We start from the raw sequence: 26,777 nt of genomic DNA, 5'->3' as shown, positions 1-26,777 counted from the left end.
GGTAATACCAGTTTAGACTTCAACTGAGACCATTTGCTACACTTATAATAAATAATGCTATGCATGACAAAGATCAAGTGTTATCTCTATTTTACAGTTGAGCCAACTGAGACTGAGAAGTTGGTACTTACCCAAAGGCACACTGTTAAGAAAGTAGAGAGACAGCACTGCAATCTAAGGATACTTTGTATTCACCAACAGGAAAACCAAAAACAACCAAAAAAAAGTTAATTTTGTTAAAGAAACATAACAAAATCAGTAAACCAGTTGTTTGCAGACATAATTTAAATGTTTGACATCTTTGTGTCTTCACACTGACCCCTCAGTGTCTAATACTTAGGTAGGTATGTAGTACACATCTACTATCAGATGTCTCATGAGTATGTTGTTTGCAGTAGGGCCTATCTCATGTTAAATACTTTAGGACAGACACTGTGGGGTTTGTCAAAATATGTATCTTCCTTTAGCTTAAACAACTCACACTGAATGCCAGAGATGCATTTCATGATGGAAAATGAACCCAGAAGTTGAACATTTAAAGTCCATTAGAAATATACCAGAGCTTGATACCTCCAGAGTAAGGAAGGGAGGAGATATATATATGTTTTTCCCCAAATAGCCAAAACCTCACAACCCAGAGCTGGTAAAAACTGGTTAGAGACTCTAGTTAACATGTAACAATTATCAGTCTTTTGTTAAGGCTATCAAAGCATCACGTTTAAAAAAAAAATTCTGGAATCTAATATACGGCACCAACAAACCTTTCCACAAAAAAGAAAATCATAGACTTGGAGAATAGACTTGTGGTTGCCAAAGGGGAGGCAGAGGGAGTGGAGTGGTTTGGGAGCTTGGGGTTAATAGATGCAAACTATTGCCTTTGGAATGGATTAGCAATTAGATCCTGCTGTGTAGCACTGGGAACTATGTCTAGTCACTTATGATGGAGCATGACAATGTGAAAAAATAGAATGTGTACATGTATGTGTAACTGGGTCACCATGCTGTACAGTAGAAAAAAAATTGCATTGGGGAAATAACAATTAAAAAGAAAAAATAAAATAATTCTAAAAGCATTGAAAATCCAAATCTCCACCAGCCTGTGCCCCTGGAAACCATGCCTTCAGAAATTGTCCCACCAGGCAACAAGCTACCAAAGCTCCAGGTTGACCCTCCAAGCAAAGTGCAAGGTCAAAATTACCTCTCCAGCCCTATAACTCACTAGTGTCCCATGATTTGACCATTTTCTTCTCACAATCTGTCTCTTATCCCCCAAGAAACTTCAGACCCACAAAGTAAGCCAAATGATGGGTCAGTCTATCTGAACAAACAAGAGATGATTCATTGACTGATATGTCCTCCCAAAGTGGTAGAGGGGAAGAAATTTATTGCCCGTCTCAGGCATCCTTCAATCTAACCTCCAAAGCAAGCAGGTTTAAAGTAACCATAGCTTGGTACTGGGAGGCTTTTTTGGCCAAACTCCAAAGCCATTTCCTTTATTTGCATTTCATAAACACATAGACACATCTTCGCCATACCAAAGTCACTCAGTATCAAGACCATTAAATTCTCTCTAAAACGAAGCCCCATTATCAAGACTAATTAAATAATGACTAAATATACTAAGGAGTGCCTCTGCTTTAGAAATGCTTATTCACTGTTCTGGCACTCCTTAGCAAAAACCTGACTGTCAATATGGAAGTTATTTACACTATTAAGTTAAAGCTCGTCCTCTTCTCTCTCCAACCCCCTGTCACACATACCCCACCACCACCACCACCAGAAACTTCAGTCTGTGTAAGTTTGGGAAAGAGTTAGACTTTAAAGTCTAGTGTTTGGGAGTTCCCATCGTGGTTCAGTGGCTAACGAATCCGACTAGGAACCATGAGGTTGCGGGTTCAATCCATGGCCTTGCTCAGTGGGTTAAGGATCCGGCGTTGCCATGAGCTGTGGTGTAGGTTGTATACAAGGCTCGGATCCCGCGTTGCTGTGGCTCTGGCATAGGCCGGTGGCTACAGCTCTGGTTAGACCCCTAACCTGGGAACTTCCATATGCCGCAGGAGCGGCCCAAGAAATACAAAAAAGACAAAAAATAAAGTCTAGTGTTTAGGTTTCTGCATCCATTAGCATTTTAGTCTAAAATGCTTGTCTCTCATTTTCCAGCACTCTCTCTGAGCCAGTCAGCTCCCATTCCACAATTCCACAGGCTGCATCATTATGCATGGCTTACAGTGCTTTAGGGAAAAGATAGAATGTAAACAGTTCCATCCAAGCACACATTATCAAACAGAGTAGACAGTGTGTGAAGGTGATGTACAACCTTGGACATAACATCAGTATTTAAGGTGGAAACTTGTCCTACAAAATATGGAAAGGAAGGAAGAAGACGACAAAGAATTATACCCAATATCTCAGAAAGCCAGGGAAGGTTAAATTCTCACGGTTCCTATCACTCCACTGGTGTCAAATTTTGACAAGTAGATAAAAGTAATTCCCTGCAAACAAAATTTTGAAGTCCAGCAAGGAGGCTTCTCTATCTACCTGACACCAATATAAGGAGGACTAGACCATCCTCTTTCTATTACTTGATATTCTTAATATTCTACAGCTATAGTCCAAACAGGTTGATCTCCACAGACATTGCCTACAATGGAGAGTAACAATATTTCATTCTATTGCTCAGGTTTTTAATGAGTTCAAGTGAAATAATAAGACAAAAAATAATCTCAGCCACCAACCCTTTGCGACCCTCCTACTCATGCAATATTAATCCTTCACTATTTTATTAAAGCCACAATTAGCCAGATAATGCCCAATAAATAACATTCATTCCTACCTCTTTGCTTTTATTCATTCTGGTTCATATATCTTCTCTTCAAAAATCTGTCTTGCTGGAGTTCCCGTCATGGTGCAGTGGTTAATGAATCCGACTAGGAACCATGAGGTTGCAGGTTCGATCCCTGGCCTTGCTCAGTGGGTTAAGGATCTGGTGTTGCCGTGAGCTGTGGTGTAGGTTGCAGACTCGGCTCAGATCCCGCATTGCTGTGGCTCTGGCTCTGGCCGGTGGTTACAGTTCCAATTAGACCCCTAGCCTGGGAACCTCCATATGCCATGGGAGCGGCCCTAGAAAAGACAAAAAACAAAAAACAAAAAAAAAAAAACACCTGTCTTGCTCCTGTATTTAGTTCGTCTCCCCTTCTCCACACAATCTTCCTTCCCTGAACTCCTGGGGTAGTGGTTTTCAAACTTCAGCATCAGAATCCCCTGTAGGGCTTGTTAAAACAAACATTACTGGGACCCACTTGCAGAGTTTCTGAGTCAGAAAGTCTGGGGCCTGAAAATTTTGCATTTCTATTAGGTTCCCCGGAATATTGCTGATACTGCTGGTAGTTTATCTTTGGTATATCTAGCAATTGATTATGTATTTTGTATAGTCATTTATTGTTCTTCAGTTCATTTATGAACAGATAAGACTTTGTGCTGGATAGAACATGAAACCCAATGCAAACCAGCTTCAATAAAAACTGATTTTCTCATTTAACTGGATCGTCCAGATATTGGTTGATCCAGTAATTCAATGATATCTTCAGTTTCCTTTAATCTTTCTGCTTTGAAATCCTCAGTGTCAGCTTTATCCTAAAACTGGTTCTTGTCCTGGCAAGAATATGTTGCCAGTCACAGTCAAGACTGTGTATTTCTTATTGATACACAGAGGAACACACAGAAAATCTTACCAGCATTCCAAACAAGAGAACTAAAATTCACCCTGATTAGGTAGCCTGAAGTAAATGGCCTGTGAAGGACAGGGTTGGGTATCGGAAGGAAATTCTGAATATTGTGAGAAAGAGAAAACATCCTGTCAAGTCATCCAGCAAATGTCTACAACACAGCCCAGCAAGAATATAAAATCAACTAGGGCAATGATGACATCATCAAGATCTCTTACACCACACAAGGAATACTCAATAAATGGATGATTTACAGGGTTTAATTATACCAATTGATTTAGATATAGTCTTATAATACTGACCTGATAATCACTTAACTAAATTTTGTTCTGATCAATTGTTTGAACTTCATGCAAAAAATGTTGCTAAGAGCTTTCTGTATTTTTCATACATAAACCTAAGTAAGCAAGCACCACTTCAGATTTTTCTGCTAACATGATTTTTAAAAAAAATTCTTGCTTACCCTAAGAATAACTAGTTCTCTTTAAAATGAATTTTTTTATCCCAAACATTCATGAAAAACTAGTTCCACTACCTCAACCAAAGGTCTGCGATCTGTTCTAACAAGGACAGCTCTTACTACTATGTACTATTATAACTGTTACGGAATTCTATTTTATATAGTCAGCTAAAAAAAAGAAAATCATTCTTCTTACAACTTTCACTCATCGATCTTAATTCTATTATTAGGAGTGCTGCCAAACAATTATTTCTTAGGGTACTGCCCATACCTTAGGACCAATATTTGAATATAGGTATCTTATACACTGGAAATTAATGAAACTATTTTTTATTATAGTTGATTTACAATGTTCTATGAATTTCTGCTATATAGCAAAGTGACCCAGTTACACATATATACATTCTTTTTCTCACATTATCTTTTATCATGTTCTATCACAACATATAGCACGACCTCGCTGCTTATCCATTCTAAACGTACAAGTTTGAATTTACTAACCCCAAGCTCCCTATCCATCCCAATTCCTCTCTTGGCAACCACAAGTCTGCTCTCCAAGCCTGTGAGAAAAAGACCATTTTTAGTATACTACTTCAAAGAAAAAACAATTTGGGAAGACATGGTAAGCTGTTATATTAGTTTCCTGTGCTGCCATAACAAAATACCACAAACTAGGTGGCTTAAAACAACAGGAGTGTATTCTCTCACAGGTCTGGAGGCTAGATATCCAAAATCAAGGTGTTAGAAGGGTCATGCTTTTTCTGAACACTCTAGGGAAGAATCTTTCCTTTCCTCTTCCTAGCTTCTGGTGGTTGCTAGCAATCCTTGGCCTTCCTCAGCTACATCACTCTCTGCCTTCATCATTACATGGCCTTTTCACCTATTATTTCTCTTTTGTGTCTATGTGATATGTAGGGAAAAGAGGCAAGAAAGATTTGAAAGGTAAGAGAGACTAAAACCCACCCCTCTTGGTTTTAATGATGGAGGAAGAGGACACAAGCCAAGGAATGCAGGTGACCTCCACAGCCAACAAGGAAAACAAGGAAATGCAAGGAGCTAAATTCTTCAAGCAATCTGAAAGAGCAGGAAAATGGAATCTCCCCTAAAACTTCCAGAAAGGGACTCTTTTGAAAACTTGATTTTAGTCCAGTCCAGAAACTTTATCAGAAACCTTGTCAGACTTCTGACCTACAGAACCGTAAGATAATAAATTTATGTTGTTTTGAGGTAATTGGTTATAGCAGCAATAGAAAACTTATAGTATATAAATAATTATTATATTATTATCATAATCACCACCACCATCCACAGACCAAAAAGACAAATAATAAATACCAAAAAGATGAAGTACCTAAGGTCACATAGGTAGTAAGTAGCAGAACAGGAATTTGAACCGACACGTATGCCCAACAATAGAGGCCGTTTTTGTTTGTTTTAATCACAATGCAATACCGCCCATCCCCAAAAAGATGGTGAGATGCCAAAGAAATTAGTTTTAGAAATAAAATAAATAAATAAAAATTTGAGTTCCTGTTGTGGCTCAGCAGTAACAAACCCTAATAGGATCCATGAGGATGCAGGTTCCATCCCTGGCCCCACTCAGTAGGTTAAGATCCAGCATTTCTGTGGCTGTGGCACAGGCCAGCTGCTACAGCACCAATTTGACCCCTAGCCTGGGAACTTCCATATGTCGAGGATGAGGCCCTTAAAAAAAAAAAAATTATGTTGACCCTGTGAATCTCACACTTTACTGACAGTGATGCCAGGAAATGTAGGCAAGCAGCTTTTCTAATATGAAAATACCTGACTTGCAGGGTTGACTTTTACAATTACTGCAGCATGAGCAAATGTGTATTTGTAAACCTTCTTCTCTCTCCTTTTCCTTAACAACTCCTTCATCCCTCTAATATCTCACCAACCTAAAATATCTTCATGGAGCAAATGGCCTAGACAAAATGACCCTGAAAGTAAGTTAAGAAATTTGCTCCCCTCTCCAAAATTTTAAAACTTTTTAAAGCCACAGTAATTAAGATGGGATGGGAAAATAAACCAATGGATTGGAATAGAGAATTGAGAAACAGACTTATGCATATATGAAAATCAGATATATGAGAGTTAGCCACTAAAAATCAGAAGGGAAAGAATGGGCTACTAATAAATGGTTCTAGGATAACTATTTATATGGAGCAAAAAAAAAAAAAATCGGATCCCTACATTACACCATACGAATCTGTTACAGACCAATTAAAAACTTTATTTGAGGAGTTCCCATCATGGTGCAGTGGTTAACGAATCCGACTAGGAACCATGAGGTTTCAGGTTCTATCCCTGGCCTTGCTCAGTGGGTTAAGGATCTGGTGTTTCCATGAGCTATGGTGTAGGTTGCAGACGCGGCTCAGATCCTGCATTGCTGTGGCTCTGGTGTAAGCGGGTGGCTACAGCTCCAATTCGACCCCTAGCCTGGGAACCTCCATATGCCGTGGGAGGAGCCCAAGAAATCGCAAAAAAAAAAAAAAAATAGTAATAATAATAATAATAAAAACTTCATTTGAAAGACCAAACTTAAAAAAAAAAGAAAAACATCTTTTATGATCTCAGGTTAGGAAAAATATTTTAAGCATATCAGAAAAGCACTAATCATAAAGAAAAGGATAGATAGGTCTGAAGCATCACAATTGAGAACTTCTGTTTATCCAAGACACTATAAAGAAATTAAAAAGCATCTTACAAACTTAAAGGAAAACAATTGTTAAGTCATATAACTGGCAAAGAATTAGTATCAGGAAGGATATAAAGAACTCCTAAAAATTAATAAGGAAAAATACAAATGATTCAGCAGAAAAATGGTCCAATGATATGAACAGTTATTTGACAAAAGAGGGATTGTAAGTGGCCTATAAAACAAGAAAAGCTACTCAACCTCACTTGTAATCAGAGAAACACAAGAGAAAAATATAATGATATAAATTTTACTATCACCAAATTTGTAATAAATTTAAAAGTCTGTTAATAAGAAGCATTGGTGAAGATGAGGAGCAACAAAAACTTTTTACACTCTACTGATAAACTGAATATGAACTCTTTGGATAAGTTGAATATGCTTATTCTCTATGACCTAGTACACCTATTCCTGTACACATACCCTAGAAAAATTCCTGAACATGTACAAGAATAGGTTTTTTTGGTCATTTAGTTTTGTTTTTGTTTTTTGTTTTGGCTGCACCCACAGCATGTGCAAGTCCCTGGGCCAGGGAGCAAACCCACACCACAGCACTGACCACACCAGATCCTTAACCCACTGCACTGCAAGGGAACTGCCACACATGTACAACCATGTTTCAAAGCAACACTTATAATGGCAAAACCTGAGAACCAAATATTCATCAATAGGAAATTTCTTTCAATTTTTAAATAGATAATATATTCGCATGGGTCAAAATGCACAAAGTACAAAATGCTACATAATAAAATCTTTCCATGGAGTTCCCTGCCAACAGTATCTTACAGGCAATTATATGAGTCTTCTATGAATTTTTATAAGAATATTTCATGCATTTACAAGAAAATACACAATGCTTTGAATTTTAATTTTCACACAAACACATAGAACATTCTTATTTTTATGGCTTTATAGTATTCTATTGTATATAAATGTGATATAACTAATGGATATGTAGGTTGATTACAATGGAGGAAATTTTTAAATTATATTCATACAATGGAATATAGTACTGAAAATGAATAAAATACATGCATTAACATGACAGTATCTCAGAAATATAAATGGTAAGGGCATAAAAAGTCACAGTATTATTCCATCCCTATAAAGTGATAAATGCAAAAATAAACATTTTGTATAAAAGTAGATTCATATGGGATTTTTAAAACTGAAAATAGCCAAAGGATGATGAACACACAATTCAGTACAATGCTTTTCTCTTGCAAGGGTGTGGCGGTTTTCAAGTGCACCAATAATGCTCTTATTTCTTACGCTAGGCAGTAGATATATGGGGGCTCACCTATTACTCTTTCAGCTGTATGACACTGCTCACTATAAACATTTTATACATCAGCTTAGAAAATACGTATTTGAGGAGCAGTAGTATTCAAACTGTGCTCCACTGAACTGCCTCTAAGACCCTATAGGAGGGGGAGAAAGGATGCCAGAGCTGTGGGAGTGTTAAGAGGTAATAGTCTGGCCTCCCTCACTTTAACTTCACTCAGAACAGCTGCACCCTTTTGAATGTACGAGAAAAAAAAAAAAAAAACCATCAGGAGTTCCCATCCTGGCTCAGCAGAAACAAATCTGAGTAGTATCCATGAGGACGCAGGTTCGATCCCTGGCCTCGCTCAGTGAGTTAAGGATCTGGCGTTGCTGTGAGCTGTGGTGTAGGTTGCAGATGTGGCTTGGATCCCAAGTTGCTGTGGCTGTGGTGGAGGCCATCAGCTACAGCTGCAATTCGACACCCAGCCTGGGAACCTCAATATGCATGGGTGCAGCCCTAAAAAGACAAAACACTTCATTTCAAGCAGGATTGTTTTGCAGAAAGAAGGATGTACACTGAGTCACAAGGTCCCGTTGTACACATGTATTTGCTTATATGGCATTAGCTACTTGGCAGAAGGCCAAAGAATCAAGAGCCTAATAGTGAATAAGTATTCCCTATTACTTAAATTAAAAAAAACTTTTAGTATCAGTAGCCATTGCCCACAGATGACAAATTCAAAATAAAGACAAAACAGTCAATGAAATGATTATTTAGGTCAGGATGAGAAAACTGGTACCTACTTACATGCAACTTCTCAACAATTTGTCAATACTGAAATGGACAAAGTAACTTTTCCCTAAACCTCTGCCTTATTCTGACCAATTATGAGCTTATGCCTTATTCTGACCACTTATGAGCTTCATAATCATTTCCAACATCAAAAGGGAGCCTGTTTATTCTTTATAACCCTATTTTTGCTGCTCATTCACTTCCTCTGATTAAATGTCCCATGCAGCTATATTTTTTTTTTCTTTTTTTGGCCATGCCCACAATGCACAAGTTCCTGGGCCAGGGATCAAATCCTCACCACAGCAATGATAACGACAATGCCAGATCCTTAACCTGCTGTACCACCAAGGAATTCCTATTTTTTCTTTTATAAATCATATTAGCAATTTGAAATTTTCCCCAGCAATTATGTGGTACTATTGCAGAAATATTCTGATCTAACTTTACACTTCAGCAATTCCAGTTATCTAAATGGATACCATCAAAAAATGTTTTTATGGCTTTTAATTTTTCTCTACACATTTTCAACCTGGTATAACATTCCTGCTGACTTTGTCTATTTGTTTGGCAAAGGTCAGTTTGTGCCTTGGTGTTTCAGCAGAAATGGACAATCTGCTTAATGAGGACAACTTCCTGCTCTGACCTACCCTTTATTTTTCAATCATATATTTAGCATACTTGGTCATGGCAGTGCATCACTTCCTTTGTAAAGTTGTTTTATAAATGAGAATGAGAGCACTTATTCTAGACAGTATGGAATGAAGCTATCGCAGAGAGGGTGAGCCTCTTTACAGCTGACTAGGTTCCCAAAGGGTGGGTACAAATGACATTTCTGTATAACCTTACCTTTCTATAAACAAATATGATCATTTCTAATATGCTTCATATCCATCTTTGAATAGTCATCACTACTGATGATTTGCCCTTTAACTTTTGATTTTACTAAGTTCTCTCCTCCAAGCTGTTAATGTTCTATAAACATATATCAAATATACCAAGAGAATGTAATATTTAAAGAACCAAAATGAGAAATTTTGAGGCTATGGGAAGGCACTTTATAATGTAACTTATCACCTGCCTAATTTGTAGGGACTTTTGAACTTTCATGCACAGATCAATACTCATATACAATGTCATTTTTTTTTTGTCTTTTTGCTATTTATTGGGCTGCTCCCGCAGCATATGGAGGTCCCAGGCTAGGGGTCCAATCGGAGCTGCAGCCGCCGGCCTACGCGAGAGCCACAGCAACACTGGATCTGAGCCGCGTCTGCAACCTACACCACAGCTCACAGCAACGCCGGATCGTTAACCCACTGAGCAAGGGCAGGAACAGAACCCGCAACCTCATGGTTCCTAGTCGGATTCGTTAGCCACTGCACCATGACGGGAACTCCTACAAATATCATTCTAAAGGACTGTGTATAAAAAGGACTTCCAAGTCCCACTTGATGACCCTGCACTCAGTAAAGGAGCCACTCTACATCATACATCACAAACTAGTGTACCAACACCAAGGGGACATACGCAGTGTGCTAAAAATCTGACACAGCTTCCTGGGATTTCACTGTTACTCAAAGACTTTAGGGACAGGGAGAGATTCAAGTAATTTAAGTAATCAAAAGCAATTATTTTTTTAGTAAAACAAACATTCTGAAGTAGGAAGTTATATTCATATAATATTCATATAATTTAAGTAGAAAGTATTCAATGAAATAGTTTGTTTTCAGAAGTACTTAGAACTCTGTCTTCCCCCGCCTTACCCTCACTGCTGCAGTCAAGTCTATGCTTCTCTACCTTTAGGCGTTGTCTGAAAAGTCTGAGGAGCTTTCTACTTTCTACTCGATCATTTATGATCGTTCTCACCTTCGCAAGGGGAAACACTGCATTGTTCAAAAATCGTCTAAGGACAGTAGGCTGCCTTACCTGCCTTGGGTTTCTGCCTTCTGGTACTACTGCACCTGCGCATGTGCATACATGCTTGCTCACCCCTCCCCCACTCCGGATTAGTCTTTTCCAATTAAAGCCTTTTTTTTTTCTTGAAGCCTAATAAGAGCAGCTTAAGCAACCTCAGCACTGAAACACTTCAAATACTCGTCTTTCTGCTTCCTCACTGGAACGAGGGTGGGTAAGAAAAGGTCAAAGACAGAACGACCCCGGACCAAGACTACTTCCGCCTACTGTACTCTAAGAGAGTAGGGCGCATGCGCTCCCTGTGCCAGTAAGGTTGACTTCCGCTCCCGTCGCGCTCTGAGATGGAGGACGCAGGAGGTCTCAATATTCGTGAGGGGGATCGGTATGCGCCTAGCGGGGGAAAGTCTTGTAGAAATGAGCAAAATGGTCAAAGTTCTATTGAAGGTCTTTTTTGGGACTTTCAGATAAACATCTTAGGTGAAAAGGATGATACCCCAGTTCATTTCTGTGACAAATGCGAATTACCGATTAAAATCTTCGGGCGGGTGATTCCATGCAAGCATGCTTTTTGCTATTCCTGTGCTATTTTACATGGAAAAGAAGGCAGTAAGATGTGCCCAGGCTGTAATAATCCTGTAGCACGAATTGAGAAGCATACACAAGGCTCTCTCTTCATGTGCAGCACTGTTCAAGGATGCAAGAGATCGTATTTGTCACAAAGAGACTTAGAGGCTCATATCAACTACCGCCATCTGAGAGCTGAAAACCCTGATGTCCATACTTAACTTGAAAATGTTCATTCTGCTTATTGTCCCACTACCAATTGAAATCTCTGATCATCTTTTTTATAATGCCACCGGACAAACATCATATGAACCATATTCCACCAAAGCAATACTTTATGATACTTCCACCTCCTTTGCAACATGTTCACACAAGCTATATCATCAGCCACAAGAAGGTATCAGTGTTCCTCCAGCAGAACTGATTGTCCATGGCTTCACCTCTACCTCCTTCACTGAGTCAGAAAACTAAATCAGAAAACCTTTGTATTTCAACAAGAGAACACAGCAATTTAATAACTCTCCCTCCTAATTCAGAATGACTCAAATTCAGGTACTTGAAAACTACCACCCCCTGCCTTTGCAATTGCTCACCATCATCTGGAATATCAGGGTCAAACATTGGTACTGAACTTTCGTATTATGCCTCCTCAGTCAGCATTCTATACCACCTCCACCATCAGTAAGTCATCAAATGCCACATCCTTCCTAGGCCACATGTACTTTTCACTTCATTCATAGCCAAGCTTCAGGTGCAACAGTGACTTCTACACCACCCTCTCTATAGACCTATTATTGCTCAGATACTATCTTATAGGCAGTACTTTCCACCAGGACTTGCCTCACCTCAACAGAGTAAGCCACAAGTACACTCCCTTCTCACCATTGTAATGCTCACATTTACCTCAGTTTACTGAAGATCAAGGAACTCTAGGCACTCCATTAATATAACTAAGGGAAGTAAGTCATGGTATGTGGCCTACACCCAGCGGATCATACCTTCCTCCACGAAAGCAGCGTCTGCCTTTCTCAAATGTCACTCCTTGGACTCCATTTCCCAGATCAGACAAGATATAAACCATATTACCAGTAACAACACTATTTTGAACAGGAGATATAATGGGAACAAGAAAAGTACTATCAAACTTCTAATTAAGCTCCGACCATTTGGAGAAGCAAAAGCATCTCTTACAGGAGTGGTATAAAATACTTAAAGTCTTGTCTCTTAAAATGGTTTTAAACCTTGATCTTGAGAGTGATTTTAAGTACTTTACAGTGCAGGTAAGTGGTTTGGTTGAGAGTAACTATGTGGCTTGGTTGGGCATAACTATGCTTTAACTTTGTTCCTCTAGTAAAGCAAATTGACCAAGAAATGACCATTTGCAATATTATTTCCTGCTGGAGATTGGGAGGGGAGGGGGCAGGCTACTGTTCTACTTTCAAAACTGTTTTTTTTTTTTGTTAAACCACGTTTTAGTTTTTCTCATGATATATTTTATTAACCTGAGTAAAAGGAGTAAATTTCAACATGGTTGTAAAAAAAAAAAAAAAAAACCAATTAGGCCTTTGTACATAAATCTTCCTCCTTGTAACTTCTGTCCTTCTTGTTTCTAGGCCCAGATTGCTTCTTCTTCACTGTAGTTTAAGCTCTGTGACCCAAACCATCTGCAGGCTGAGCCCTGCCCTGGATCCTAGAAACCACACAAACCAAAAGTATCTAAGCAGCTCTAGCCCAGATCTGTCAAAACAGCATCAAATACCTCTTGCTACTCCAACTCTGATCTTATGCCCCAGTTTTAATGGGTTTCCTGTGCTTAAAGATGAACTGAGGCAAATTAAATTTTAAGAGTTTATTTGAACAAAAATCAATTTGAATAGGGCAGCACTCAATCTAGTAGATAGAGCTCAGGAGAGCTGTATAAAACAATAGCCTTTTTTTTTTTTTTAAACAAATGACTTATAGGCAGAAGGGAGCAGAAACAAAGAAGTTATCCTAGGCAAAAAAAAAAAAAAAAAAAAGCAAAGAAGATTGGTTATTCCAAGGTTACTTTCCTTTAGGGGACAGCAGGATTAGTCAGGCAGATTACCTTGCTATTCCTTATAAAATGATTTCTGGTTGATTGTCCTAAGATTCAATTTCTGAGAGTGCCAAAGCTATGATTAAGTCTCAGTTTGGTGACCTGGGGCTTAACGTGACTCCATTTTGTTGTCTTGTTTTTAAACACCTCAGAGCCAGTGCTCACCTCATACTCTAGTTCCAATTACTAAGGCCTTTTCTTCTTCCTACGTGTGAGTCCTTATCCAAATAATTTATTATGTAGTATAGGCCCTCTAGGAATCACTTTTACTTTTTATTGCCAGTGTAAGAGTAAATAAAATCTTAAAAATGGAAATAAAAGTTTTCCCTAGTGCAAAATAAGTAGAGAAATTTCCTCCTCCCATTTTCTTTTAGCATTTCCTTCAGAAATTTGAGATTATAAATGCTAGCTCTGCCTCTTTGAAATGTATGTAAATCTTTTTCAAAGCTAAATAAGCCTCTTGCAGTTTTGCATCCCAGGAATGTCATTCCTGGGGGTCAAGAAGCTACTTCTTTGGAAAGTTAACACCAAGAATGTTCCCTGTCTGTGAGAATTTAGATCCAAGATGGAACGTCTTGCTTGTAAAAAGGATGAGAAGTTTTATTTTTTCATCTGGATAGACACAATTAATGCATATGTAATGGATTAACATATATATGTTACATAACATACAGACTAACAAGTATATAAAAAGGTAGTAGTTCTTTTTTGTCTTTGCAATCTATCAAGGAAGAAGAAAATTTTCTCTGTCCTTTGCGGTTCTTCTGGCTGGTTTAAGAGTTAAATGGACATGAGACAGATTAACAGGAGAAAAAAAAAAATCACACAAAAGCTTAATAACATGTATATATGGGAGAAACCCAGGAAAACTTAAGTAACTCACCAAGAAAGCTAAAGCCCTTTACCTTAAATACTATCTTCAGCTAAAGACAGAAGAGGTTGGGGGTTAGTGGTTTGGGATTTCAAAGGGGAGGAAAGCAATTCACATGGAGACGGAAAAGCAAATGTTTGGTAAATGTTTGCTGCCCTTTGCGGAGACAATGGGATACGGAGTAGCCCTTGCTTAGAGTTTCTTCTACTGCACCTAGCCCATATTCTGCACAGTTATCTCTAGTGATAACTATTCTGAGGTTGGGCCCACTACCTAAATTCTTTTAGGCAGTTCGAAGGCAGATCAAAATTTCTTTTAAAGCCCAAAGAGCCTTTGGGGCCTTAAAAAAATAGCCTGTATTAATCCTCATGCCAGAGACATATTATAGGATGGCAAATTTTGCTTCCGTACACATCTCGTTAGTGGATTGCCTATACTGCACATCGCAGTCTGGTTTAAGGCTTACCAATTAATAAAATTACCTCATTCTTTTCCATGTTTTATAGAGAGGTTTTATTCGGTTGACAGGAAATTTAATGTTCAATTGTTATTTCCCCCAACAATTTGGCAATGAGGATAAAATCCATCTGGCAATTCCTAAATTGGATGGATCAGCTGAAGGTCTTGTGGCACACAACAGCCATGTAAGAGATCCTCAATTATAGAACTTCTCCTTTCTAGCTCTCCACTTGGAATACTAGCCAGATGAATTACCGTTTTCCAAATTCAAGATTGTATTATCTAGTAAGCATAGGTGACGCCAGTTCTAAAATCCCATCAGGATCACATTGACTTTGTTGGTGGAAAAACATGTGATACTAGAACTGTTGCCTGCAGGTATCTCTCTCAAATTGCTAATACCTTTCTGTCACATTTGGAATGGGTATATATAAGATAATCAGTGTTATAGTGGCATGAGCACTTTTTTTTTTTCATTTGGACAAATTAACATATTTACAGAAGTTCCTAAAAGTGCCTCATTCCAAGTATATGAAGCACTGGTATTTATCATGACTACCATTCTAAGGAAAAAGTAAAAAAATTATTTGACAATCAGAAGGAAAGAGAAAAATGAAGAGGAAATTTGAGAATTAAATCACTTTTTCTTACACAGAACTGCCCTCTCTTCTGTTACCACAGCTCTGAGTCTCTTTATCTTTCCCTACATTAAATCAACACCTGCAAAGAAGGCAGTGCTCTTTTAGATGGGTGGTTCCTTCCATTAGGTTTCCTTCCAAGGAGAGACAAGGGTACAACTTCTCCATCTGTTAATAAATCCCCTGCCATATTTGAAGGCACATGTTTGTGCCCTAGCCTGAGTCCACTTCACATCTCAGCCCTCGAATCCACCTAAAGAGTCTCTTAGTAAACACTTACCAAGTCACTAGAAAGGCACACATGATAGATGTGATCAGGGAATGATTGAGAATTTGGATAAAGGCAATAGGATAGAGTAACTGCATTGGCCACATGGGAAAAGATGAAGGCATTAGGCCTGATAAATATCCACATGGGAAAGAAACCAAAGTGCCATATAACCCTATATTTTTCTTGCCTCAATACAAGGAAAACCAGCCCTTTTTCGTCAGACCACCAGTGAAGCTGATGCCATCGAGAAGCTACACAGGCCTCCCAGGTAATCCCTGCACCTTTCTCCCTAGTGGGTATTAGTCATCTAAAGTCTCTCTTTCTTGTGCCCCAAAAAGACACAGAAATACCCCACAGCATCTTTTTCAGTTTGTAACCTCATATCCAGGAATGTGCACTGGCTGCTATGGGGAATTATACAACCAGCAGACTTCACTCAGGCTAAGGAATAAACACGTTGAGGACTAGATGGGGACCCACCACAATGCGTATAGTGGCCAAAGGAAGCTATTGGCCACCCATTACCACTGTGGAAGAACGAAGGGCTTTTAAAACCTATCAAGAAGTGTTGCTAATGTGAGCTGGGAGACACTGCCGCAGTGTATCCAGCAACAGGCAGGTCCCCAGTTGATTCCCATAAGCAGTGTGTTGCTTTCTCACAATTCACTGGCATGGATACTGAGGCAGATTAGAATTACCCCCTAGTCCTGTTCACTTTTGTCTTAGCTCTCTTGCCGATTATCCAAACTGAAGTTAGGGGAAAGGTAATAGGGTACTAAGGACAGACTTACTCAAATCATAGCAGCTACACAGTTTTGTGGTGATCTAGAGAAAGTCAAAGGAGTAAAAAAATAAAAACCATCATGTTAGCTCCTCACTTAAAACTATTTACTAGAAGGGCTAACCCTGCTCTGGCCAATCTATTCAGGGAGCAAAAGAAGAAGGGAAAATTGTCTATTATTATGGCAAAAAGACAGGATGTTGGAAGAGAGATCATAGGAAGAGACTCCAGAGGATGGAAGAACTGCAACAAGGGAATCAGAAAAATGCACAAGTTCAAAGAGAACATTACCGCTTGCAAGAGTTGCTTTACTTTTTAACAAGGCTACTGGTAAATCTCTAGTCCATTTTACCCGTAAATTGCTGAATCTTAGTCAATGGGTTTGTTAGATTTTTGAGTCTTTTCAGTCTACTTGGAGTATGATGGCTTTTAGGAATCTGCAAACATTTGCATAATTCTTTGACAACAGTGGACATAAAATGATTCCCTTGTTTGAGTCAGTAAGATCTGGGATCTGAAAAGTGGGGATTATGTACATCAAGAGGGCCTTTACCCCACTACCTGAGCATCTGCTTTTGAAGAGGGAAAAGACTCAGACATCATACATACCATAAGTGGACCAAAATCTCATACCTTTCACAGGGCATTAAATCTATGAAATCAAACTGCCACTGGTTCCTGGTGAAGTTGATAAGGGAAAACTTTTGGCATCTACCTTGGGTGTGGTCCATAAAAAATTCTGCTGGCAGATGACAAATTTCTTTAAATATGTTTTGAATAATTTCGTCTTTTTGATAGATAGATTTTGTTAGAAATTCTTAATAGTCCAGTTGAATTTCTTTTAGCCCTCTTTTAAACCTCTTTGTTCATCTGCCTTTGTGAAGCTTGTTTCTGAAAATGGATAGAACTTTCTAGTATTAGAAATGAGGCTTCTAAATTTGGAGTCATGTTTCAATAGCCCTTTCAGCAAAATCATTTTGCCCTGTCTGAGCTCTATAGTGGATTACCGATAATCTGAGTAGGCACTTATAAAGCTTCTAACAAGTCAGCTTTAAATTCTCCATGAGGTGTTTCAGTTCTCATAGAAATAATCCCTAATTTTTCAAAACTGGCTTTGTTGCATGACAGACACCAAACACATATTTACCATCAGTATATGCATTTGCTTTTAACTCTAGGACCAAGAATTTCAGCTCTAGTAATAGCTAGTACCTTACTTGCTTGTGCCAACTTAATTCCAGACAAAACATAAGCTTCATGACAAGTCACCACAGCAGAGAAAGCCTTACGTTGGCCAATTTTGTGTCAAGTAAATGACCCATAAGGTGAACATTATGAAATCTGCCTTTTAAAAAGGATTATCAAGTAAATGAAACTGGGGCCTAGTGTTTTCTTCAATTACCACTATATAATCATGATCATCTATTTGATCAAGATCTGGTAACAGAGTAGCAGGTTTAAGAGATGGCATCTTCCAACACAATACTAGGATTGGATAATAATGCTTGTTCATAGCCAGTCTGATGGGTAACCAACAGATGCTGGGTTTTGTGCACTTGTAAGATAACCATCACCACAAATGGGATATTCAAATCAATCACCTGATGCAAGGGCTTGAGCCTTTTTAGTAAGTGTGGTAGCTGTCACTACAGTTCAGAGGCATTTGGGCATTCTTAATGCCATGGCCTCCAGATTGGTCTAGTCTATTCCCAACTTTAGAATTAAAATTCTACTAGCAGCACCTTTATTTTCAGGACCAACAGTGGAAAGGTTTTACAGAATGTGGAATCCCTAAATCTGGTGAAGAGATTTCAATTTTTCAAATGCCTCTTGAGATTCTAGGGACCAAACCAGAGGATCTGAAGAATTATCATGCAATTGCATTGTCAAGAGTTTTTGCCTGCTCTGCAAAAACTGGAATTCACTGTCAATGATACCTTACTAGTTTCCAAAATTCTTTAAGTATTAGTGAGGGTTTTTTGGGTTTTTTTCGGCTTTTTTTGGGGGGGTAATAGGTCGTTTTATCTGCATAATTGGCCCACTCTTAGAACACTTTGTAGCCTTTAGCTGACAACAGATGCCTCTTTTTTTGTTTTGATTTGGCAATACTGCAGTTTTTCTAGTGAGGACTTGAGCTCTTGTGAAGCCAAAGCACAGTTTTGTACTACTCTTTGATTTCTGAAACTACTAGAAAATCACCTATATATTTAATAATTATTGATTCTCTTGGTGGGACAAATTTCTCTTTTTCTGTAAGTGACTAGGGAAAACAGTGTAGGAGTCCCCACACCCTTTTGGAATCCTCTAATTTAGTTAAGACTTACTTAGGATTCCTAAATAAATCAAACGAAAATATAGACTTGTCTAGCAGAAGAAACGAAAAAGTAGACTATAGATCAACTACAGTGAAAAACTTCACAGACAATGGTACCGAAGTCAGAATAGTTGCAGGGTTAGGAACTATGTAATGGAAGAGAAAATTTATTTACTTTGAGATATAAATCTGTATAGTAGTCAACTATATCAAATTTATCTTCTTTACTAAAAGTATGGGAGTATTATAGGATGAGTACACTTTTAAAATTATCCCTTTTTTCTCCTAATATTTTATAACTATTTTATTCCTTTAAATTGAGTTCTAAACAAAGGATATTTTATTTCACACATGTCCATGACTTGTCTTTTTTTAAAGATGTTTTTTTACTGGTTCTCTATCTCAAATTTAACCAGCTTCAGTTCCCTGGTGGTCTTGTGGTTAGGACTCAGTGCTTTCATCAGTGTGGCCCAGGTTCAATCCCTGCTCTGGTAACTGAGATCCATATCAAGCCACTGCACACCACAGCCAAAATAAAACTGAAAAACATATAAACCGGTAATCATTATTCCTATAAACCAGAATCATTATTCCTAAATAAGGGCCCAAAGCAATGCATCAGTTTGTTTCAGTCCTGGCAGATAGTATCCAAGTCAGGTGACTTTTTCGAAGGCTGCTCACCTTTGGCAGGACTGACTTTTTGGGTAGGAAATCACTTCCTCTGCCTTGATTTAACTGAATTCTCTCATAATCATGTTCAATACCTAAAATGGCTTTTCTCTTCCTTAGAAGCCTTATGACAAAGTCAGGAGGACCTAGAGGACCTACTGGAAGAAATCTGTCACTCCTATCAAACTGGACAATTTAGTTTACATACAAATGTTCTGGAGGAAAGATAGGCTGTCACCATGCAGGGAGGACCACTTCAAATGCTACTGATCACCTACATGGTAATCAGAGTAAAACAAAACCCAGATGGATTCATACTTGCCATGTGAAGCCAGTTCTTCAAGAGGGTTGGACTATGGTTCCCACAGACTTGAACCTTAGGGTTTCTAGAATAAATGGTGTTGGTACTCAACTCAACTGAAAGGAGGGATTCTAACAAACTTATTACGATTCTCAGAAAGCCTTCTTGTATTATTCAAAGTATTAGTGAATAGTAGTATAAAAGTGAATTAGTGGCTATTTCTCTAAGAATCATATTTTACTAGAAGATAGGTTATTTGTTACACCATTCTCTTTCTGTACTCCCACAATGATTCCTACAGTCACACATTTCTCATCAATTCTCAATTGTACTCTCAGTATGGGCATGGCCTGGACTTATAAATCCAACAATCTGATTATTGGTAGAAAAATAACAGAACCATATTCATTACTAATTTTTACAATATTAAAGTGAAAGCAACTAATATACATCCAGATACTCAAGCCCCAAATTTGACACAAATAATTTTTGTTAACTAATTTGATTGGAAGGGTGGTATAGAAATGCATCTGATTACTAGAAAAACAGAAATCTGGCATTTATGGGTAGAGACTACAGAAGACATGTCTAATGTCACTATTAATCACTTTGGGATACAAGTTTCTTCCAGTCCTAATATGGATAAGCATACCTGTTAATCTTTTATTACTGAGAGGTTTCAGCCAAAAACCTTGAAGAATAGAAGGAAAATTATTTTTCCTCCTCTACAAAGTTTAATCTACACCTTTGAATGGATGTCTCATAGTAGGACTTTGACACTAGATAATGCCATGGCTATCTTTGTGGGTTTTATCTGGGAGAATTATTTGAGAAGATGGAATAATTATGGAAGGTCCTAGTTTATTCCATAACTGTAATATTTCTATGAGTGATGAGGACTCAGGGGAAATTTATTGGGCCTTAAGAAAAACTCAGTTAAAATTTTAGGTTATCAGGCTCCAGAGTTAGGATTGGATTGTATGGAATATTGTAAAAAAACTACACAGTAATACTCGAGTAGTTATTTGCAAGCACAAAGACACCACAACAGTTTGTAAACTTAATGTATGACAAGAGCATTTTTGTGCATTGTTAATCAAGAATCCGTTTTAACCATTCACCATTGCTATGATAGGCTTACAATTTTCTCCCCAAGGCAAATATTATGCTAATTTTTAATTCATTCTGTTATAATTCTGCTAATTGCTTTGTTTTGTATTTTACTGTGGCCTTACAATGGATACTTAGGACTGTTGCTAGAGAGAGATATAAATGCCATTGTAGATAATTAGAAACTAATTTTACTAGAAGATAGCAACAGAAAGGGGAAATTGTAAGGGTAAATACAAATCTCAAAATTTTAACTTTTTCCTTAGTGCAAAAGAATTAACAACTTTTCCTTCTCCCTTTTAGCATTTCCTTCAGAAAACTTCAGATTATAAATGCTCTGTCTCTTTGAGATGTAAATATATATAAATGGTAAATAGTTTCTTGCCAGTTTTATATCCAAGAATGTCATTCTTGGGGGTCAAGGGACCATCTCTTTGAAAAACATCAAGAAGGGTGATGCCCTGCTTCCACATCTGTGGTAGTTTAGCTCCAAGATGCAAATTCCTGCTTATCAAAAAGATATGAAAATCTTTTCCTTTGGATAGACAATTAACATGCATATAATGGATTGTATCTGTTTGGTTATATAAAAAGAGTAAGATTTCTTTTTCGTTTTTATCACCTCTTCAGGGAATTGCCTGTGATGTGCATCACAATCTGGTTTAATGCTTATTCAATAATTCTACTATTTTATTACTTTCTACATCTTGCAGAGAGGTTTTACTGGATCAACAGGAGATTTTCTCCAACACCAGTCACCTATCTCAGGACAAAAATCCCTGAATCTCCAGCCTGGTCGCAAAAACCTTGCAACACTTATGTCAAGGTAGACTCACTTATTGCAGACTACTCCATAGCTGCCTAAATTTTTTAGCTCTCTTAACCAAACTCTACTTAACTGACTGATAAGGCTAAGTGAAGCTCTCAGTCTTCTCTATAAAATCTACTGATGTCCTCAGAATGCTCAATGCTCATAGCACATAGACTATGCTATAGAATTCATTCACATTTTAGTTTCCACCAGTTGAATTGTATACTTAAGAGTCAACTATTTTAGTTCCCAAATCTGTTGTAAACCACTTGCACTTATTGTACTTAAATAATTAGAATTGACAGAACAGTAATATGAGAGTCCACAAAAAAAAAAAAAAAAAAGTCTCCATAAAAAGCTATATTGGAGTTCCCATCGTGGCGCAGTGGTTAACGAATCCGACTAGGAACCATGAGGTTGCGGGTTCGATCCCTGCCCTTGCTCAGTGGGTTAACGATCCGGCGTTGCCCTGAGCTGTGGTGTAGGTTGCAGACGCGGCTCGGATCCCAAGTTGCTGTGGCTCTGGCGTAGGCCGGTGGCTACAGCTCCGATTCAACCCCTAGCCTGGGAACCTCCATATGCCGCGGGAGCGGCCCAAGAAATAGCAACAATAACAACAACAACAACAACAAAGACAAAAAGACAAAAAAAAAAAAAAAAAAAAAAAAAAGCTATATTGTTTTAGGAAGGCCTGCTGACATTTGGTGGTCCCCTAGTGGGGGAAAAAACAGAAACAGCTTGTTACTCTACACTGAGGCCCACAAAAAGATAAACCCCACTTACCCATAAATAACTTCTAATCTACTTTGCTTTCTTTTTAAAGTCAACTTTGTTAGACCCACTTAAGTGTACAGTTAAATGAGTTTTGACAAATATGTACCTACTTAAGTGTACATTTATATGAGTTTTGACAAATACGTAAGAGTATACCACAATCAAGTTATAGAACATTTCCATACAACGAAAAGTTCCCTCCAGCCCCTTTGCAGTCAATCCCTACCCTATCATTGGGCCTCAGACAACCACCAATCTACTTTCTCTTAGTATAGATCAGTTTTGTGTTATTGCAATATTTCATCTAAATGTAATTATATGATGTACTTTTGGTATCTGATTTCTTTCGCTCAGTGTAATGGTTTGACATTAACTCATTGTTGAATGTATCAGATTGTTTTCATTATGGATTAGTATTTTATTAATTGTTTTTATTATGGATTAGTATTATTATATTAGTTATATTAATCCATTGTATTAATATATCACTTTTTTCCATTTAAATGTTGATAGACATTTTGGTCGATTTCTAGTTTGGGACTCTAATAAATAAAATTGCTAGAACATTCATGTATAAATTATTTTGTAGACATAGGTTTTATTTAGAACATACAAGTAGGTAGAAGTCCCAAATGCTGTGTAATATAGTAGGAATATTTTGACTGTTTTTGTTTTGGGGACAAATTAAGCTCAGAGAGTGAGTTTGTTTTTGCCAGAAATTTAACAGGTTCACTGTGGGAATTATAATAATTTCACTAGCCAAGAGAATATAAGATATCTCTTAATAAGCCATTAAAGAAATAACACACTCCAAATGAAAGATTAATTACACTATTATACCAAGCAAGGTGAAATGAAAGGAATAAAGTCCAAATTTAGTTAAGGTATACCTTTTCTATGAGCTTTGGTTTCTCCAGAAAGAAGGCTTTGCCAACCAAGATCTGACTTCCAGCTGCCAGCATGAAAATAAGTCTCTTGTTGCTAGAGCGCATTGCTAGGGAATGATGGTGCAGGTGCTGGTGCCAGTGCCCGTGGGCAAGCTGAGCTCTCCTCTGGCTGCTGTTCAGACCACTGCCAATAGAGGTGTTGCCTTTACCAAAGTAGGAGCTAATGCTCCAAGGTCTTCAAGAGCTGTTAGCAAAGGGTAGCTTTTATCCAGACGGAAACTCTCAGATATTCCTCACAAACTGGTGTTTATAGTCTAAATGTTTCCTTGCCATAGTTCCTTCTCCTCATGTTCTTATCAATAAGCCACCAAAAGGCCACTCAGCAGCTGAGCTACCAAGTGCTTATTAATAACCACAGATGAAATTATGAAACCCTGACAAAACTTTATTCTTATATCAAAACTTCTAAAAATAATTTTTGTCATAAATAAGTGGATTAAAACCACCTCACTTAAGTCATAAACAAGTGTTTTGAAATATCAAACCAATACACAACATTGACCTTTAAAAAAAAACAAAAAACAAAAAAAAAACTGCCCAACTAGGTTTCCCAAGTAGCTGCATCATTTTACACAACCACTAGCAATGTTTGGGCTCCCAATGGTTCCACATCTGCCCCCAAACTTGGGACTGTCAGTCATTTTAATTTTAGCCATTCTGGTGGGTATAGAGTGCTACCTCATAGTGGTTTTGATTTACATCTTTCTGTTGACTAATAATGTTAAACATCTTTTAATGTACTTATTGGCTATTTGTGTCCTCTTTTGTAAAATGTCTGTTTAAATCTTCCTCATTTATATTGCATCACTTGTCTTACTGAGATGTAAGAGTCTTTCTTGTATTATGGATAAAAGTCCTTTATCAGAGGTATGTATTGCAAATACTTTTCTCCCAGTCCGTGACTTGCCTTCCAATTTTCTTCTTAAAGAACAGAAGGATTTTTTTTTTCTGTTTTAGTGCAAGGCTACAAAGATTTCTTTCCATAGATGATTCTTTTAGAAATGTTATAGTTTTAGGGTTTTTTTGTTTGTTTAGTTCTACAAGCAGTTTAAAGTAAGTTTTGTGTTGATATGAGATAATAGCCAACATTCATTTTTTTCCCCCCCGTTGGTTATCTAGTTCTTCTACCATTTGCTGCAATGTCTATCCTTTCTTCATTCAATTACCTTGGCAATTTCATCAGAAAGTGATTGAACATATATGTGTGGGTCTATTTCTGGACTCTATATTCAGTCTTATTTCTCTAAGTCTCAGTATACTCAAGGACAAGGGATATTATGAACGGCCTGCTGGTAAATGTTCACCAACAGGCACTTTGGGAGCACCAGTACAAACATAGAAACAAAAAACCTTGACTTGTACTGTTTGCTGACTGCCAAGGTAGAAATGGTCAATTTCAAGTTACCTTGCACTGAAAACTCCAGCTGCCTCAGACTAGCCAAACTATAATCTCTAGCTCAACTTGGTGAGACTTCCACTTCTTTGCTTGGCTAACTTCTTCTCTGCCTAGGTCTGAAAAGTGCCTCTAAGGCAGAAAGCAGAGATGATCATAGAGATCACCTTGTTTCCCTACTCTGAGAGATCACGGACCTGTACTGCCTCTAGTACAAACTCTAAAAAACACTTGTTCCATATATGTGGTACAATTTTCTAGTTATTTATGGCAGGAGGGCAAGTCTTTATCAGTTATTCCATCATGATCAGAAGTGTTTCCCATTAAGCTTTAAATGCCTTACTCTTAAATATGAATATGTAGTCACAAACCACTATACATTTGAGGACAGCCTTCACATGAAACATAGATCAAAACAAGCAAACAGAAGAACTTTGTAGAAAAAATACAGAAAGCAGAAGAGGAAACAGGATTGAGATGGCAGAATAGAAGGACTGGAGCTCAACTTCTCTCCTAAAAACAACAAAATTCACAAGTAACTACTGAGCAATCGCCACCCAAATGGACAAGAAACCTTAAAAAAGATACCCTACTCCAGAAGAAAAAGAGGAGGCCACATCAAGAGGTAGGAGGGGTGATTTCATGATATCAACAACCCCATACCTCCTGGGTGGGAAGCCCCACAGACTGGAAACTAGCTGGTTCAGAGAGACTCACCTGCAGGAGTGAGAGTTCTGAGCCCCACATCAAACTCTCACGTGTGGGGATCTGGCACAGGGAGAAAGAGCCCCTGGAGCATCTGGCATTGAAGGCCATTGGGGCTTGTGCACAGGAGCTCCATGGGACTGGGGGAAACAGAGACCCCATTCTTAAAAGGCGCACACAGACTTCCACGTGCACTGGGTCCCAGGGCAAAGCGAAGTCTCCATAGGAATCTGGGTCAAACCTGACTGCAGTTTTTGGAGGACCTCTAGGGAAAACAGGGGTGAATGTGGCTTGTTCTGAGGGAAGGACACTGGAAGCAAAGCTCTCGGGAATATTCAGCAGCCATGCCTTTCTCTGGAGGGGGCCATTTTGGGAAAATCTGGCCTCACCAGTCAGTCAGCACTGAGAAGCCCCAGGGCAAACAACAATCCAGGTGGGATCACAGCCCCACCCCTCAGTAAACAGGCTACCTAAAGACCCCTCAGGCACACAGCTGCCTCTAATCCCATCCAGAGACTAAGCCCCACCCACCAGAGGGATTAGAATCTGCTCCACCTACCAGGGGGCAGGCATCAGCCCCTCCCATCAGGAAGCCTACACCAAGCCCCCATACTGACTTCAGCCACAAGGGGGGGCAGATACCAGAAGTAAGAGAGGCTACAGCTCTATTATCTATAAAAAGGTCACCACACCAAAAACCTATAAAAATGAAAAGACAGAGAACTATAACTCAGATGAGGAAGAAAGGATAAACCCCAGAAAATCAGCAAAGTGATCAGGAGATTCTCAGGCTCCAGGAAAAAGACTTTAGATTGTTGATGCTGAAGATGATGCAAGACATTGGAAATAAACTAGAGGCAAAGATGCATAACTTATAGGAAACACTGACCAAAGGGATATAAGATATAAAACAAACAAGAAGAGATGCAAAATACATTAACCGAGATAAAAAATTCAGTAGAAGCAGCTAACAGCAGAATACAGGAGGCAGAAGAACAAATAAGCGAGGTGGAGGACAGATGAGTGGAAATGATGGATGTGGAACAGAAAAGAGAAAAAAGATTGAAAACAAATGAAGAGAGGCTCAGAGAACTCTGGGACAACATTAAACGTACCAACATCTGTATTATAGGGGTGCCAGAAGAAGAAAGAGAGAAGGGGACAGAAAAAATATTCCAAGAGATAATAGCTGAAAATTTCCCTAACATGGGAAAGGAA

The 26,777-nt window shown here is 38.3% G+C and overlaps 1 long non-coding RNA gene and 1 pseudogene across 7 annotated transcripts in view; one reads left to right on the top strand and one right to left on the bottom strand.

Moving 5' to 3' along the window:
• Nucleotides 1–26,777, bottom strand: part of LOC102165926 (uncharacterized) — a 1,721,850-nt gene that overhangs the window by 1,407,442 nt on the left and 287,631 nt on the right. The gene's annotated exons all lie outside the window — the stretch shown is intronic.
• LOC100517444 (E3 ubiquitin-protein ligase Hakai pseudogene) lies at nt 11,191–12,224 on the top strand (annotated as a pseudogene).

Source organism: Sus scrofa, chromosome X (genome assembly GCF_054392235.1).
Source record: "Sus scrofa isolate SSC_HxYL_T2T_F1_AM1 chromosome X, Sscrofa_HxYL_maternal_Yorkshire_Landrace_v2.0, whole genome shotgun sequence".
Taxonomy (NCBI): Eukaryota; Metazoa; Chordata; class Mammalia; order Artiodactyla; family Suidae; genus Sus; species Sus scrofa.
This window is presented reverse-complemented; position numbering and strand designations above follow the sequence as displayed.